The sequence below is a fragment of the Triticum aestivum genome, chromosome 2B (assembly GCF_018294505.1).
Source record: "Triticum aestivum cultivar Chinese Spring chromosome 2B, IWGSC CS RefSeq v2.1, whole genome shotgun sequence".
In the NCBI taxonomy this organism is placed as follows: Eukaryota; Viridiplantae; Streptophyta; class Magnoliopsida; order Poales; family Poaceae; genus Triticum; species Triticum aestivum.
The window spans coordinates 435,139,149-435,156,554 of NC_057798.1; positions in this window are offsets into that span (position 1 = coordinate 435,139,149).

Genomic DNA, 17,406 nt, shown 5'->3' on the forward strand with positions numbered 1-17,406 from the left:
GTCCGGCTCTGCAAAATAAATTCCACATACCACCGTAGAGAGAATAATATTTACACAAGTTCAATCTGCTGACGTTTTTGGTGGCGTGATGTCACACCACTACCAAGCCTTTACTAGAATTGTTTTTATTGTACCGCCTCAGCGCGTTTAGTGAAGCGGTTTGCTTGGCACGTCTTGTCGAAGCAGAGATCGTGTTCCCCTTATTTCGGGATTCCCATCAATACGGACGTGGGTAACCCAACCGCGCCATTGATTGCAGCGCTTGGGAGATAAGTGAGTTTTATCAGGCCGGTGGGGACACATGTTTTTGTCCGCCCATATAAGGGGATAAAGATCCAACCCTTTTACCTGTGCCTTCTTCCTCCTTGGCTTATCCATCTCCGCGAACTCGAGCTCCAGCGCCCAAGTCTACACATCTCACCTCAACCTTCTCCAACTATGTCCGGAGCGGGAGGCAAGTGGATGGCCTCCTCCGTCACGGAGGGGCACATCCAGAAGCTGCGCAGCACCGGATATTTATCCAGCAACATCGTGCATTGGCTCCCCGACGAGGGGGAGCTCATCCCCACCCCCAGGCCCCATGAGAGGGTAGTATTTCTTACCCATTTCCTCTGCGGACTGGGCTTCCCACTCCATCCCTTTGTCCGGGGGCTCATGTTCTACTACGGCCTGGATTTCCATGATCAGGCCCCGAATTTCATCCTCAACATCTCGGCGTTTATCGTCGTGTGTGAGGCCTTCCTCTGCATCCAGCCCCACTTCGGCTTGTGGCTCAAGACCTTCAATGTCAAGCCGAAGGTTGTGAAGGGCAGCCAAGCGGAGTGCGGAGGAGCCATGATGGGCAGGATGTCCAACGTTACCTGGCTTGAGGGCACTTTCGTGGAAACCATTAAGGGGTGGCAATCGGGGTGGTTCTACATCACCGAGCCGCGTGACCCCGAATGGGCAGCGGCCCCCGAATTCAGATCTGGCATCCCCACACGACTCACCTCCTGGAAAGAGAGCGGCCGGACTTGGGGTGATTCGGAGGAGCTGACCGGACTCCAAGCCTGCATCCAAAAGCTGGTGGACAAGAAGCTCAAGCTTGTCAACGTGGTCCAGGTCATGCTCATCCGCCGGATCCTCCTGTGCCAACGACGGGGCTTCAACATGTGGGAGTTCAATCCGGCGCAGCACCAGACTTTGAGCGGGCTCTTTGACACTACGTACGAAGATGTCTGGAAGGTGCTGTTCAAGGGCGCCGAGGCTCCCGCATCCAGTACCGAAGATCACGGATTCAGCTCGCAGCGTCCGGCTGACGAGGTAAGCGATTTTGTCCTTTACGGGACGCTTGTTTTCCATAGTTTGACTCTATGCGGGATCTAAACTCCCTTTCCTTTGACAGGGCTAGCTGAGAAGGCCGAACAGACTATCTGTCTGGCCCCATTGCCAGAGGACCCAGCGGACGCCCGCCTAACGGGGCTGCTGGCTCCGGCACCCCACGTGGTGCCGGAGAATAAGGCCAAGAAGAAGGCCATGGGCACTCAGAAGAGTTCCTGTTTTCAGGTGTTATCGGATGATGACTCCAAGGCAGACTCCTCTCACAAAGGTGAGGAGGAGAAGAAGAAAGCCTCTCCCCCAGCGGGGGGAGGGAGGAAAAGGAAGGCCTCACCAACGAGGGAGGCCGAAGGGTCCAATAAGGGAAAAACTCTTTCCCCGGACTGCTCTGCCAACGCCAGTGACGACGACGAGGACTGGCCTCCAAGGGCCAAGCCCCTGGCGAGATCGTAAGTATCCGGACTCCCGAATAACTTTATGATTTTTCTTTTTTTGCCACACAGTGTCTTTCTAATGCCGCATACAACCCTGCAGTCCGCCCAAGGATGATCTTCCCGCTTCGTCGAGCGGGTCCTTAGGCATGTCGGATATGGACTCTCTTCCGACCGCCTCCACCCCCCGTGATGCGGATGATGCCGAGGTGGGATCCCGGGAAGGGACCCGCCAGGAGGAGGAGGCCCCGGAGGTGTCGCAGGACAACCTCCCGGACTTTGCACCGGACTCGGCCCCGGAACCCATAGTGGCTCCGGAGTCCGGCGGGCGGCTCCTTTGTAAGAAGGGCAAGACCGTGACGCCGGCAGCCCCCGTCCAACTGGAGGCGCCGGATAGCTTGCTGGAGGCGCTCAATGGCGCCTCCATCAAAGAGGAACACCGCACTGTTATGAGTGCGGTGATTCAGAAGGTGCAGCTCGCCAAGAGCGGGCTGACCGAAGCCTGCAGCAGCCTTCTAACAGGCTTTGAGGTAAGAATTTATATATATGTAAAATAGTACCGCATAGACAGTAGCCCCTGATGCTCGGTTCGGTGTTCGGAAAGAAAAGCCGGACTGAGGATCTAAAAAGATATACGCAGGAGTCATAAAAAATATGTCAATATGGGATTGCAGGCTGCGCTGCTGACCTCTGCCGCACTGACTGCAGAGGTCAATACTTTGAAGGAAAGCCTCGAGTGGTCCGAGAACGAGCTCGGCCGTGCCAAGAATCAGCTCGAGGACAAGGAACGTGAGTAACACCTTATTAAAATTGTACCTTACAGAAAAGGATTTTGGTTGCAAAAAGAATGACAAGGATAACGTGGGTATTGCAGGGGCCACTAACAAGGTGGCTACCCTGAAGGAGGCAGTGGCCGCGGCCGAACGTAATGCGGCCGTGGAGCGCACCGAGCGAGAGAAGCAGGAGGCGCGGGTGGCGGAGGTACAACAAGAGCTCCAGGATCTCGTGAAAAAACATGAGAGCCTGGAGCGTGACTCGAAGACTCGAGAGTCTGAGCTTGCAACGGCTCTTGAGAGTGCCAAAGCCGCTAAGGCCGAAGCCTACAAGGCCCTCCAAGAAATCGAGGCGTTGAAGAAAATAGTAGCGGGTAAGGCATTTTTCATGCAAAGTAAGCATGTGAGTGTTAATTACCTGTTGCTTACCCGAATTCGGAGCTCTCCAGGAGCGTTCGCAGATCATCCTCGCAGCGTGTCCGATGCTGCCGCGTTCTACCGGGTCGAGGAGGGGAGCTCGACGGAGAAGGTCTTCCGGTCTCAGTATGCTGAGGCCTGACATCCAGTGCCCCTTAGCGACCAGCTAAAGCAGCTGGTCGAGCTCCACAAGGTGGCCGAACAAGCCATGAAGGGCCTCATAGTTCGGCTGTGGCCGAAGGTGGCCATGCCTGGGAGCTACTTCGGCCTAGTGCGGCGGCTGGTGGATGCGTGTCCATGGGTTGAAGTCATCAAGCACTCCGCCTGTATTGAAGGTGCCCGTCGGGCCCTTGCCCGCGCAAAGGTGCACTGGGGCAAGATGGATGCCCAGAAGCTTGTGATGGACGCGCCACCGCAGGGCAAGGGGTATCGTACTCCCGAGATATATTATAAATCTGTGTTGAAGGGTGCCCGCACTATTGCTGGTGAGTGCTCCAAAGATGTAATATTTGAGTAGACTCGCATTTTATTATCCTCTACGCTGAAAACTTAGTTCATTTGCGCTAAGCCACGCGTTTTAATTTAAAATATTACCTTCTGTGCGGCTGTTTATCAAATCTGAGAGATGGCAAGTCGTCGGCTTCAGCCCCCATACCACGAGTGCTGGGGTGTTCGGGATAAATTTGAGCACTCTTGTTCCCATATTTGGGTCCATCTAGGGAGGCGCTCAACACAACGAACAAGGCAACCGGACTTATAATGCTTGAACACTCTCACTTAGCCATAGAATTCTATAATTTTAAATTTCGGCGAAGCCTCTAGTGTTCGGAAGGCCGAATTTGGGGCGCTATCCACGCCTGGGCCGGACAAAGTCGGCTCCTCGCTCTAAGCGGCATAAGTCTTTAAGGACTCGCAAAAAACCTCTCGAACAGCGACCAGCTCTCGCCTCATCATGACGGTCAGTTTTAGCTTTCTCCACTGAGGCGCTCGCCCAGCTCAACTGGGGCGCAATCGCAGTGGTTCTCCCAGTGCTACCTTAGCCGATACAACGGAACGTAAGGTACCAAAACATGGGAGCCGGGCAAACCCAACTATTGACCCAAGACATGATTCGGAGCCGATGCATATAATGCTATAAGTTCGGGGTGCCGCACTTGTGAAAGTGTTCGGACTTATCACACCATGATGCTGGAAACATAAGCCCCTTGTGTATTTAGCCGTACCAAAATGTACGGATGCAACATGTCATAAATGAACATATGTATAAGAAAGAAATGCAATTGGAAGCAAAAAGGTGTTGCATTACTTATTCAAGAAAAACTGCTGTAAGTGCAGAATGATACAAATGGTGCGATAAGAAAGGGATGGGACTATTAAACATGTCCCCCTCCAGGGGTAGGCTGCGGAGTGGTGCATAAAACAGATTTAATGCTCGTAACGGAGACCACCTGGATATTCGTCGTAGCCTTTCTCCTTCCCTGGCTATGGCATCGTGAGTTCGGCAGGTCTGCTCCCGAACAGGGCCTCTGACGAACGGAGTCCTGTGGTAAAAATAAAAAGGAAAAAGAAAAAAAAGAACGACACACTTGAGAGCCCCTGGTGTGGTTGAGCCGCATTCTGGGCCTATCGTGGTCGTGCCCCTATCCCCATGCCCATGGTATCTTTAGAGCGTAATGGTGTACGCGAAGGACCTGTCTTGACGTTTTGTAGGGGTTGGGGTTGGGGCCGCACTGCTACGCGTGCTCGGAACGTGCCAGGTGGTCTTGTTGTAGGTTACTCCGGGCGCGTTTATCCATGTCCGGTCGCTTAACGGCCGGACTCGAGAATTGCCTTAAGAGGCTGCACTGTACTTCTGCCGCGAGAGCCGCTGTATGTTCCTCCGTTCGGAGAGAGCATTCAGTGTTTCCGTTGACCGTGATGACTCCTTGAGGGCCTGGCATCTTGAGCTTGAGGTATGCGTAGTGCGGCACCGCGTTGAACTTTGCGAACACGGTACGTCCGAGCAGAGCATGATAGCCGCTACGGAACGGAACTATGTCAAAGATTAACTCCTCGCTTCGGAAGTTATCCGGGGATCCGAAGACCACTTCCAGTGTAACTGAGCCTGTACAATTGGCTTCTACACCTGGTATGATGCCTTTAAAGGTTGTCTTGGTAGGTTTAATCCTTGAGGGGTCTATGCCCATTTTGCGCACTATATCCTGATAAAGCAGGTTCAGGCTGCTGCCGCCGTCCATCAAGACTCTAGTGAGGTGAAATCCATCGACGATTGGGTCTAAAACCAATGCGGCGAATCCGCCGTGGCGGATGCTGGTGGGGTGGTCCCTTCGGTCAAAAGTGATCGGGCAGGAGGACCATGGATTGAACTTCGGGGCAACTGGCTCCATCGCGTATACATCCCTGAGTGCACGCTTCCGCTCCCTTTTGGCTATGTGCGTTGTGTATATCATGTTCACCGTCCGCACCTGTGGGGGGAAACCCTTCTGTCCTCTATTGTTCGGCGGTCGGGTCTCTTCCTCGTCATCGCTATGCAGCCCCTTGTCATTGTTTTCTTCCATTAACTTGCCTGCTTGCTTGAATACCCAACAGTCCCTGTTGGTGTGGTTGGCTGGCTTTTCAGGGGTGCCGTGTATCTGGCACGAGCGGTCGAGTATTTGGTCCAAATTGGACGGACCCAGAGTAGTTCTTTTGAATGGCTTTTTCCGCTGACCGGGTTTAGAGCCTCTGAATCTGGCATTGACTGCCGTATCTTCACTATTATCGCCGTTAATGCGGTGTTTGTTTTTGTTGCGACGCGATCTGCCATTACGGTCCTTGAAATCCGGACTGCCAGAATTTTTGCTGAGGTTGTTGCTGCGTGCTAGCCAGCTGTCCTCACCCGCGCAGAAGCGGGTCATTAGTGATGTGAGGGCTGCCATGGATTTTGGCTTTTCCTGTCCCAGGTGCCGGGCAAGCCACTCGTTGCAGATGTTATGTTTGAAGGCCGCGAGGGCCTCCGCATCCGGACAGTCAACGATTTGGTTTTTCTTGATTAAGAACCATGTCCAGAATTGTCTGGCCGATTCGTCTGGCTTAGGTCGTCAGCGTTCGGTGGTCGCACATACGTGCCTTGGAAGTTATCGAGGAATGTGGCTTCCAGGTCTTCCCAACTCCCAATTGACTCTGCTGGCAAGCTGTTAAGCCAATGCCGGGCTGGTCCTTTAAGCTTGAGGGGGAGATATTTGATGGCATGAAGATCGTCGCCGAGGGCCATGTGGATGTGAAGGAGATAGTCTTCGATCCAAACCGCGGGGTCTGTTTGCCATCGTAAGATTCAATATTCACGGGTTTAAACCCTTCGGGGATTTGATGATCCATTACTTCATCTGTGAAGCATAGTGGGTGTGCGGCGCCTCTGTACTGGGCGATATCACGACGGAGCTCAAAAGAGCTTTGTCTATTTTGTTCGGCCTGGCCGGACTTACTGTGTCCGGCGCGACGGTTGTCGTCACGTATCATGGGGCGCCCACGCGATCCATAGATCGATCTTGATTGTCTTGCCTTATCCTCCAATATATCTCGCAAGTCCGGAGCGTTCCCCTGTGGCCTTGTGCTTTTTGAGCGATGCCGGGGTACGGTTCTGGTGAAGGGCCTAGGGGCCTCTCTGTCGCGACCATGGGGTGGTCGGTCAGCCGTATTGTCTGCTGGTGATGCAAGTTCATACGCCCCCTCCTCTAATCGGGGGAGCAGCTTGCGTTTAGGGTAGCTTTTGGAGGGGCGTTCGAGCTCATGCTCTTCGGCCGCGAGGACTTCAGTCCATCTGTCGGCTAGCAGATCTTGATCAGCTCTAAGCTGTTGCTGCTTTTTCTTGAGGCTGTTTGCCGTGGCCATAAGCCTGCGTTTAAAACGCTCTTGTTCGACGGGATCCTCAGGCACGACGAATTCGTCGTCGTCGAGGCTTGCCTCGTCTCCGGAGGGAGGCATATAATCCTCTACCTCTTCTTCTACCGCTCTCTCATGAGGGCTGGTGTCTCCGTCCTCCTGTGCTGAATCTTGCTGGAGTGGGTTGTCTTCGGCACTGTCTGGGGTGTTATTATCTCCGGTGCCGGAATCTTCATTCTTGCTGTGGCGGGATTTAGAGCGGCGCCACTAACGCCGGCGCTTGGGCTGTTTCTTGGAGGGGTCATCCTCCACTGTTCCTTTGCCATTCCCATCCTTTGGGATATCCACCATGTAGATGTCGTATGATGAGGTGGCTTTCCAGTGCCCGGTAGGCGCTGGTTCTTGGTCGTCTCCGACATGGTCGTCCATACCGTCGATGTCTTCGGAGTCGTAGTCTATCATGTCGGTTAGATCGTCGACAGTGGCTACTAAGCGGGTGGTGGGTGGGCTAAGAATTTCTTTGTCGTCCGCATCCCAACCGTCCTGACCGCAGTCCGGCCAGGGCTCTCCTGATAACGAGAGATACTTTAGCGAACTCGAGATGTCGCCGAAAGGTGAGTGTTGAAAGATGTCCGCAGCGGTGAACTCCATGACCGGCGCCCAACCGGATTCGATTGGAGGGGGCGCGGGAGGTTCGGAGTTCGGCAAGGAGTCCGGCACCTCGGAGTCACGAGCTTCATGAGGGACAAGGTCAGTGTTCGGCTCCATCGCCGTAGAGGTTGCAGCTCCCGAGGCGGTGTCTAACCATCCGTCCTCGATCTGCGCAGCCGGCTCCGAATTGAAGATCGGAGCGGGCTCGAGTGCGGCCTCCAGGGTACTGTTTGGCTGCAGAGCTAAATCATGCCCATCGTGACAGTGCGGCGTGCTTGGCTGTGGCTCGAATCCATCGAAGATCAAGTCCCCGCGGATGTCAGCCGTGAAGTTCAAACTTCCAAATCTGACCTGACAGCTAGGGGCGTAGCTTTCGATCTGCTCCAGATGGCCAAGTGAATTGGCCCGCAGTGCAAAGCCACCGAATACGAAGATCTGTCCGGGGAGGAAGGTCTCGCCCTGGACTGCGTCGTTGTTGATGATCGAAGAAGCCATCGAGCCTATCGGTGACGACACAGAGGAACTCTCAATGAAAGCACCAATGTCGATGTCAAAACCGGCGGATCTCGGGTAGGGGGTCCCGAACTGTGCGTCTAGGCAGATGGTAACAGGAGACAAGGGACACGATGTTTTACCCAGGTTTGGGCCCTCTTGATGGAGGTAAAACCCTACGTCCCATCTTGATTAATATTGATGATGTGTGTTACAAGAGTGGATCTACCACGAGATCAAGGATGCTAAACCCTAGAAGCTAGCCTATGGTATGATTGTTGTTCATCCTACGGACTAAAGCTATCCGGTTTATATAGTCACCGGAGAGAGCTAGGGTTACACAGAGTCGGTTACAATGGTAGGAGATCTACATATCCGTATCGCCAAGCTTGCCTTCCACGCCAAGGAAAGTCCCATCCGGACACGGGACGAAGTCTTCAATCCTGTATCTTCATAGTCTTGGAGTCCGGCTGATCATGATAGTTCGGCTGTCCGGACACCCCCTAGTCCAGGACTCCCTCAGCGGCCAAAGGAGAACTACTGCAATTGTGCCCTGGTTATTCCGGATGAGCACCTCAGTAGAGAAAGCCAAAAACTGACTGTCATGATATAGCGAGAGACTGTTCAACCACTCGAAGACTTATCAGAATCTTTAGGATTCCTCCGCATTAATGAAGGACTGCTTCTTGGTCATGTACACACGTGCCCGTATTCGGATGCACGCAAAGGTACAAGGGGCTACATAGTAGCCCAACCGTCAAACTCCTATGGCTAAGTGAAAGTGTTAAAGCTATATAGTCCGGTTACCTAGTTCGACGTGCGATCACATCCTTAATGGACCAAGACGTTGGATCAAGTGTGATTACGCACATTTTCGCGAACACCCCCGCATTGTATGCGTGGGGGCTAAAGCCAACGACTGCTAACTTTCAGATTACATATATACATAAAACGGCCGCACAGGAGGCACAATAGCACTTTCGGGTGAAAAGTATAAACATAGCCTCATAATTACAATAAAATTGTATTTACAATAAAACAATTTGTCACTCGAACATGACATTCTTCGAGCACTGAGCCTCTATTAAATGAGCACCTTCCGTTACCTGCTCCAAGATGTGCTCGGACGGATCCTGGCTTCCCGTCGGATTCTGGGTCGCAATGATGGTGTCCTCCATATCTGTCCAATATGCCTTAACGCGGGCAAGAGCCATCCGTGCACCCTCTATGCACGCCGACCTTTTCATGGCATCGATTCGCGACATGGCACCAAGGAATTGTTGAACTAAACCAAAATAACTGTTCGACTTCGGCCCCTTCGGCTATAGATGGTCTATTACAGACCTCATTGCTAGACAGGACAACCTATGGAGGCCGGCCACAGCATCCATCCTCTCGCTCAATGTCAACGGGCGCGTTGCAGCACTAAATTGCGACCAGAACAACTTTTCCACTTAATTATCTTTTTGATCCTCAAAAAACTTGGCCGCATCAGCCGTACTCTTCGCCAGATCCGCATACGCGTCTGAAGGGCTCCAGCATCGATCCAGAGAAGCGTACTTCATAATAACTTCATCCGCAATAAATAGGGGTTTCCAGCCGCGATTTCTCCGGCCTGTCGAAGCTCCTCCCGTGCATCCCTAATTTCGGAACACGTCTCCTTGGCCGCATCAAGGGCCTTCTTCAGGTCAGCTGAATTAGCCTTATTCCCTTTTTCAAGGAGCTCATACTGGTCGGCGGCATTTTTTAGCTCCACAGCCATCTCGGCATCTTGTCTTCGCGTCGGCGATGAGCAGCCTGTTCGGCTCTCAACTCTTCGGCCGCCTTTAGGTCAGCCGCATTGCTAGCCCGGGCTTGTTCCTTGGCCAGGGCAAGTTCCGCCCTCAGGGCTTCCACGGTAGCAGCTCCATCTATAGTCCAAGCATATAACATTAACATTATGCTCCTCTTAGTTTTTTCCTATAACAAATAAGGAAAGCAGAGCACATACCTTGTGACTCGTTAAGCCGATCATTCACAAGTGTGATATCGGCATCAATAACTCCAATCTGTCGCCTCCGTTCGGCAACTTCAATGGACTGGTCGGCTGCCGGACCCTTAGCCACCTGTGTATAAACACAGTATGATCATTACTCAACGAGGTGATCCTCCGTTTGCCGCCTTGGGCTGGCAACCAGAGTCTCAGGGGCTACTATCCATATGGATCACACCTAGCTCGTGCGGCACAATCAAAAATTACGTATTCTGTTACATACCTCAAAGCCTCTGAGCAGGCTGATAAAAGCTTCATTCAACCCACTTGTGGCGGATGAAATCTTCTCAAGCACCGTGCTCATTAATTACCGGTGATCCTCCGAGAGAGCAGCTCGCTCCAGAAGGCCCGTCAGCGTATCCGGCCGGCCGCCGAACTGTGCCGGACCTTTCTTATCGCCCCCATGGGAGCTAAACGCTCAGGGCTCAGGGCGGCTGAAGTACTAGCTTCTGGCCTCGGCAAATCTGGACTCCTCCGTGACGACACCTCGGGGTCGCCCGCCCCATGAGGCGGAGAGGTAGGTGGGGTTTCACTCTCCATCATCTCCGGAAGGAGATCCCCCGAAGACGAACTCCGTCGAGAAGAGCTGCTAGCCGGACTGCAAAGAATGGATCCTGGTTACTATTCTTGGAGGAGGAAGCACTAGCTTGGTATTTACGATTAACTTACAACTCGGTTGAGGGCTGGCCCATTTGCGGGCATGGCGCGGTGAAGACGCCCTTCGGTGCAGGGCCCCCTGGTGAAGTTTTCTTCCCTTGTCTGGGCACCTCCGTCTCTAAGTCTTCGGAGGCGGCCCTCTTCTTCCCGCGAGTGGAGGAGACCTTAGATTCCCCTCCCCGACTATCCTCCTTTGGGGAGGTAGTAATTCCCCCGGTTTGGATGTGCAATGTGTGAAGTTTTGCTCTCTGTTCTTCCCTTCGTCTTTCCCCGAGGACACCTTACTTAGCGCATGACCAAGCATCTTGGCTATGGCGGGACTAGGCGAGCCTTAGGGAAGCGGCGCCGGTCACCTGATTCTCTCCACCTTGCTGAGCCATTCCTGGCCACAGAGGATTTTCAGAATAATGTTATGATAAATATAAACGAAGTGTTTGGTTTTTGGGTTACTTACTTGGGTATCTAGGCAGTTGCAGCTCAGGCCCGCATCCTCGGTGGTGTCCGGACACTTTACTTGTGGTCCGAAGAATAACTTACACATCCCTTCGAGCGTCATGCCAAAGAAGTGCAGAATAGTCCGCGGACCTTTCGGATTGAACTCCCACATCTGGAGAGGCCAACGTTTGCAGGGCAACATCCGTCGGACTAGCATTACCTGAATTATACTGACAAGGCTAATGTCCCTCTCAAGAAGCTCCCGGATGCGGCTCTGCAATGTTAGTAAATCATTAGCAGGCCCCCAATCCCGTCCTACATTGGCCCATGACGCCAGTTGAGGCGGAGGGCCCGAACGGAAGTCGGGGGCAGCCACCCACTTTGTGCCTCCGGGAGCCGTGACGTAAAACCACCTCCGCTGCCATAGATCGTACACCTCTGGGAAGGAGACCTCTGGCCATGGGGCGTCGGTGTTCCTGCTTATTACAGCACCTCCGCACTCCGCGTGTCGCCCCTCAATCATCTTTGGCTTCACATTGAAGGTCTTGAGACATAAGCCGAAGTGCGGGGTGACGTGGAGAAAAGCTTCACACACAACGATGAACGACGAGATGTGAAGGATGGCGTTTGGAGCTAGATCATGAAAATCCATCCCGTAATAGAACATGAGCCCTCTCACAAAGGGATTAAGGGTGAAGCCTAAGCCGCGGAGGAAGTGAGAAACAAATACGACACTCTCGTTGGGCTCAGGAGTAGGGATGACCTGCCCTGGAGCAGGAAGCCCGTGCTTGATGTCGGCGGTCAGATATCTGACCTCCCTAAGCTTCGCGATGTCCTCCTATGTGACCGAGGAGGCCATCCACCGGCCATGAAGGTTGGATCCGTACATGATTGAAGATCCGAAGTGCTTGAGCTTGGGCTTTGGGTGTTAGAACTCGAGATGCGAAAAGGCGCAAGCGTGGTAGAAAAGAGGGATAGGCCTCGGCCCCTCTATAAAGGGGGTGAATATCAAGCGTCCTCAGTGTAGCTGCTCGGGACTTACCTAAAAACACGGAGTCATACCAACAGGCCTCGTGGGGTTGCACGCGCCCGTATTGATGGAAGATCCCGCGATAAGAGGAACACGATCTCTGTTCTGGCGAGGCGTGCCAATGAAACCACCTCACAACGCGTATCAAGGTAGGCTGACAAAAACCGGTTCGTGCTGGACCAGGCCACAACGTAAGGGCACACCGTTAAAAAAATTGTTGTCAGCATATTAGATTTGTGAAGTGTTATGCTCTCTACGGTGGTGTGCGGAAATAATCTCCCAGAGACGGACACAATCCTTAATCTACTTTGGAGTATTCGGAGACGGAACGTGCCTTGCAATGTCGAAGAAAATCTACGCGCCGGACTCATCGTCATTGAAGCCTAGTTTAGGGGCTACTGACGGAGTCCTGGATTAGGGGGTATCCGGATAGCCGGACTATGTACTTTGGCTGGACTGTTGGACCATGAAGATACAAGACTCAAGACTTTGTCCCGTGTTCGGATGGGACTCTCCTTTGCATGGAAGACAAGCTTGGCGATCCGGATATTAGATTTCCTTCTTTGTAACCCCTCTGTGTAAACCCTATCCCCCTCCATTGTCTATACAAACCGGAGGGTTTGGTCCGTATAGGGACAATCATAATCATCATAGGCTAGCTCCTAGGGTTTAGCCTCTACGATCTCGTGGTAGATCAACTCTTGTAATACTCATATCATCAAGATCAATCAAGCAAGAAGTAGGGTTTTACCTCCATCAAGAGGGCTCGAACCTGGGTAAAACATCATGTCCCTTGCCTCCTGTTACCATTAGCCTTAGACGCACAGATCGGAACCCCCTACCTGAGATCCGCCGGTTTTGACACCGACAACCATCCTTTAGCATCAATCATCATGCGACCATCCTTTGTACTTACGGTATATTGAGCAGGTTCATTCACACCAAGGCTACGCATGGTAAGAGAAACTTGGCCGCGGTCGCCCGGATTGTTGAACGACTCCCTCGTTGCTCTAGGAATTCTCTGTTTGCAAACAAGAAGACATACCCAAACAGTTAGATCAACACAGTGAATCATGTGAAACAACATGGAAAGAAAAAATAACGAAGGACTTGGTGTATGAAGTGCGAACTGCAGCCCAGTCTGTTGCCGGTGCAAATACTCGTTTGGTTGCCGCTGCACGGGCCGGAGCAGATGCAAGTGCAAGTATTGGTGCAGGTGCCGAAGCCGCTGCTGCTGCCGGAGATGGTGCTCCTTGTAGAGCTGGTGCCGGTGTTGGAGCAGGTGCTAGTGTCGATGCCCGATCCTCCAGTAGATCAGACTGATCCGCTGACGCGGTCGGTGCCCAATCCTCAGCTGGATCGGACTGAGTTGCTGCCGCTGTCAGTGCGAGAGTAACTGCCGGTGCTCGATCCGTTGCTGAAGGTGGTACCGATGTGTGAGACAGCGGTGATCGTGTCTGGTCTGCTATGATCAGTTTTCTAACTTGACTAGGACCTGTGACCGTGATCCAGTTTTTTTCTTCATTTCCTTTAAACGCGAGAAGGACTAATTATGGCATTTTTGTTAAACCAAACCGCAGTTCATCATAGGGATTTAGCTTGTACTCAAACAATAGACTGATCCAATTTTTTCCAGTAATATAAGTGATGGACAGTGCCTTCATTACTGACACGACGTACAAAGTGAAACCTGCAAAAATAGCCATCGTAGAGCAAACCAAACGGTTTATTCTGTGATGAATGTCATATGGCAAAACCTGCATCGTAAAATTGTAGGAAAAGAAAGAAAACATGACATTAAATCAATAAGATTTAGACAGTAAATCAATAAGATTTACTTGGTGTGACACGAGTGAATCCTTACCAGGAAATCACTATGTTAAAGTACTAAACAGAAGATTGATCGTCCAACTACGGGTGGCATGCAGGGGCCCCGCCTACTCCCACAAGCAGGACAGTCCAAAGGTCGTGACAAATCATATGGACCAAACATCCATGGGCTGTAAATTCTGGTGGGTGCGATAAACCCTGCAATGCATACAGATATTGGAGTGTAACCATAATTGATAAACCGTCCTCACAAAAAAGATGATCTGGATACTTCAAAATATACAGACTGAATTGAGTGGACGGACATTAACATATACCGTTGTAAGGACTGACCACACACCAAAAGTGGTAGTACTAATAAACAATACAGGGTTCACAAACACAAATCAAGTACTGAACAATAGTACTTACTACAGACAAGCAAAGTTGCACTAATTAAACTCTGCAGACTATTTCTTGCCACCAACCTACGGGATGAACCCCGCATAACTGACTAGGCCATGGACTTCATGAGATATGTCTACATGCACCATCACCATCTCGTCAACCTTGGAGAACCTAACAGAGTGGTCTTTCCACTCAGAAACATGATGATGAAGACAGGCCGCGTCAAATTTGTTGGGAAGCTTTACAAGAACCACAACCTTCGTAATCAAAGGCACAACCAGGAAATTGTTGTGGTCAACTACAACCTCGTGAACACGCCTGACAACAATGCTACAGGAAAACACTAGTTTAGGACACGTGGCGACAAGGACACAACGACTGGATAGTTTAGCAGTAGAACTCATCCTCGGGTCTTCCAGTTCACACGGCATGACTTTGAGAACTTCATCTCCATCGCGGACCTGGTTCTAATTCAAATAGAAACCATATTTTATTACTACCTCCGTTTAGAAATATAAGATGATTTTCGATATTATACTCCATATATGACTACATATACGCATAGAAATGAGTGAACAAAGACACTAGAACATGTCTTCAAAGGCATGAGAGCAGAGGGATTACTTGCAATATCCATAACACAAGTTACTGAGGCAAATATACCCTCTTCAAAGGTAGAATTGATGTTCATAAAGTAATCCCTCTGTCCCAAAATTCTTGTCTTAGATTTGTCTAGATACAGATGTAGCAAGTCACATTTTAGTATTAGATACATCCGTATCTAGACAAATCTAAGACAAGAAATTTGGGACAAAGGGAGTAGTTGAAAGTAATCTATAAGATATCAGTGTCAACCTCTTGCATGTTTTGGTCAAAAGAGGAATTTAGAATCGTCATTTGGCACACTAAAATCACATGCAAGATCACCCAGAAAGTTGTGCTACCAGTACTAGTACTGTGTGTTAGATGAAAAAACATGATCAAGATCGAGAAAAAGATCGTCAAGAAGAGACATTACCTGGACTTGCTTAATGAGGGATCCCGGAGAGGGGGGCTTGGACAGGGCGATGGCTTTGAGCTTGTCTGCGGTAGTCTCGGCGGGGTGCTTGCGCTTCTTCGTACCATGAGCCTCGATGGTTTTGGCCAGAGCCATAGACATCACATCGGCCGGTGCTCCAGCGTCCATCCAAGAGAGGAAGCTGAGAGAGAAGAGTGAAAGGAGGAATGAGATGAGGGAGAAGCGAATCGAGTGGGGATTTTCTTCAAGAAAGGAAGCTGAGAGAGAAGAGTGAAATGATGGTTTCTTCATCCATCCAACTTACTACTGTAAAGGAGGGGGTTTTGTGATTTGATGGATCATTGGGCATTACTGTGGCACTTCGATCGGGATAGTCTACCGTCACTCTACTATGGAGTAATTTAGTGCATGGCTGGTGGACCTAGGTGCTGGCTGTCCCACACGTCGGCGAAAGTGAGTAATTTAGTGCATGGCTAGAGGAGGATCTGCATGGTAGAGCGTGTCCACTGTTTTTCTGAAGAAAAAAATGATTACAGCAAGTGTTTCCACTCTTACGACAGAGGAGTGCGAAACACGGCAGCCACTTGAACATACACAGTGCTCCTACTGCTAGGCATGTGAAGTGGTTCATACGTCAGTACTACATAATCTTGTTGCTAGTGTAGTAAGATATGACGATAACAAATGATGTTGTGCGCATGTCAACTATATGAACAGTAATGTAGTAACATATTACCACTTTTTTGACTGTCCGGTCGAGAATGAACGGTGAGATCAATGTTAACAGAACTAGGTCTACAGCGCACGGAGAGTACGGTTTTATAGTACTCCACGAAACGTGAACCATATGAAGCACGAATAGTGTTAGGCAAGGTGTATGAAGGGTGCACGGGATGGGAGCAAAAGTTCCCTTCTCGACCCACTTTTGGGTGTTTGGCAGAGTGCATGAAGGGTGCATGAGTCCACACTAGTAGGTTAACACAAATACACGAAGAGGAAACAACTATATTGAGATGAGAATGCAACCAAACACACCCACATGCTTTGTGCTACAGTGACTGATCTGCATCGTCTGAGTTTGATCCAACGGTCATGTTGCGCCGAGACATGGACATGCCTATGCAGAGGGCGCCTAAACACCACTGAAGTCCCTCTGCTTCTCGAGGCACATGACGTTGGTGATGCAGGGTGCAACCGCCCGCTCCCGGTCGACGGGAGCCAGCTCATCAAAGATGAAGTCCAATGGCACGAATGGATTCTGGTGATGGAGCCTTGAAAGGATCCACCCGGCAATGGCGACGGCAGCCCACAACCCCTCCTTGTCCAGCTCAGCCCCCACCATCATGCGGTGACGGCTCAGCTCCACGGAGATATAGGTGAAGAAGGAGATGAGGTCAGGAAGCCGCCACTCATTGAAGTCGACCGGGTGGTGGAACTAGTTTAGCCCGACGGCCGACATTGTCGCGCTGGCATGACGGTAGGCATAGCGCAGCCACAACACATGCATGGCAACTTGGTTCACCAAGTGGCTTAGGCGATCCTGGAGCTTGTCACGATCGGCCCGCTCGCGCTCCAGTCGGCTCCCTTGACGGCCTAGCGTATCTCCCACTTTCTGTAGCAATGTCGCCGACGCCTCGAGCATCTTTGTGGTGCACGCCTACCGCTTTTGAAGCTCCATGAACTCCAGCACATAATGGAGGAGCATGACACTCCTCTCCTCCTTGAGCTCACGGAGCTCCACGTCCTTGGCTCTGAGCTCTGCATCCTTGGCCAGGAGCTCCTGTGTCAGGCGCCTCACCTTGGACTCCATGATCTGCTGCGCCGCCATGGCACCAGGTAGAAGCAATGGGAGAGGAAGCAAAGGGGGCGAAACGGCTGAAAGTTAATGCAATCTATGGGAAGGCAGAGGGAGACAGCCAAGGAGTGGGGGATCTTTTGTTTTTCACCATGGTAAAACACCAGTCGACGACTTCTCACATTAGGGAGCAGTGGGTTTTACAGGCGGAGTCATCGTGACTAATTGCTGCCGCGCCTGCTCCCGTCAATAAAAAAATTAAAACCCTGCCGCGCCTGCT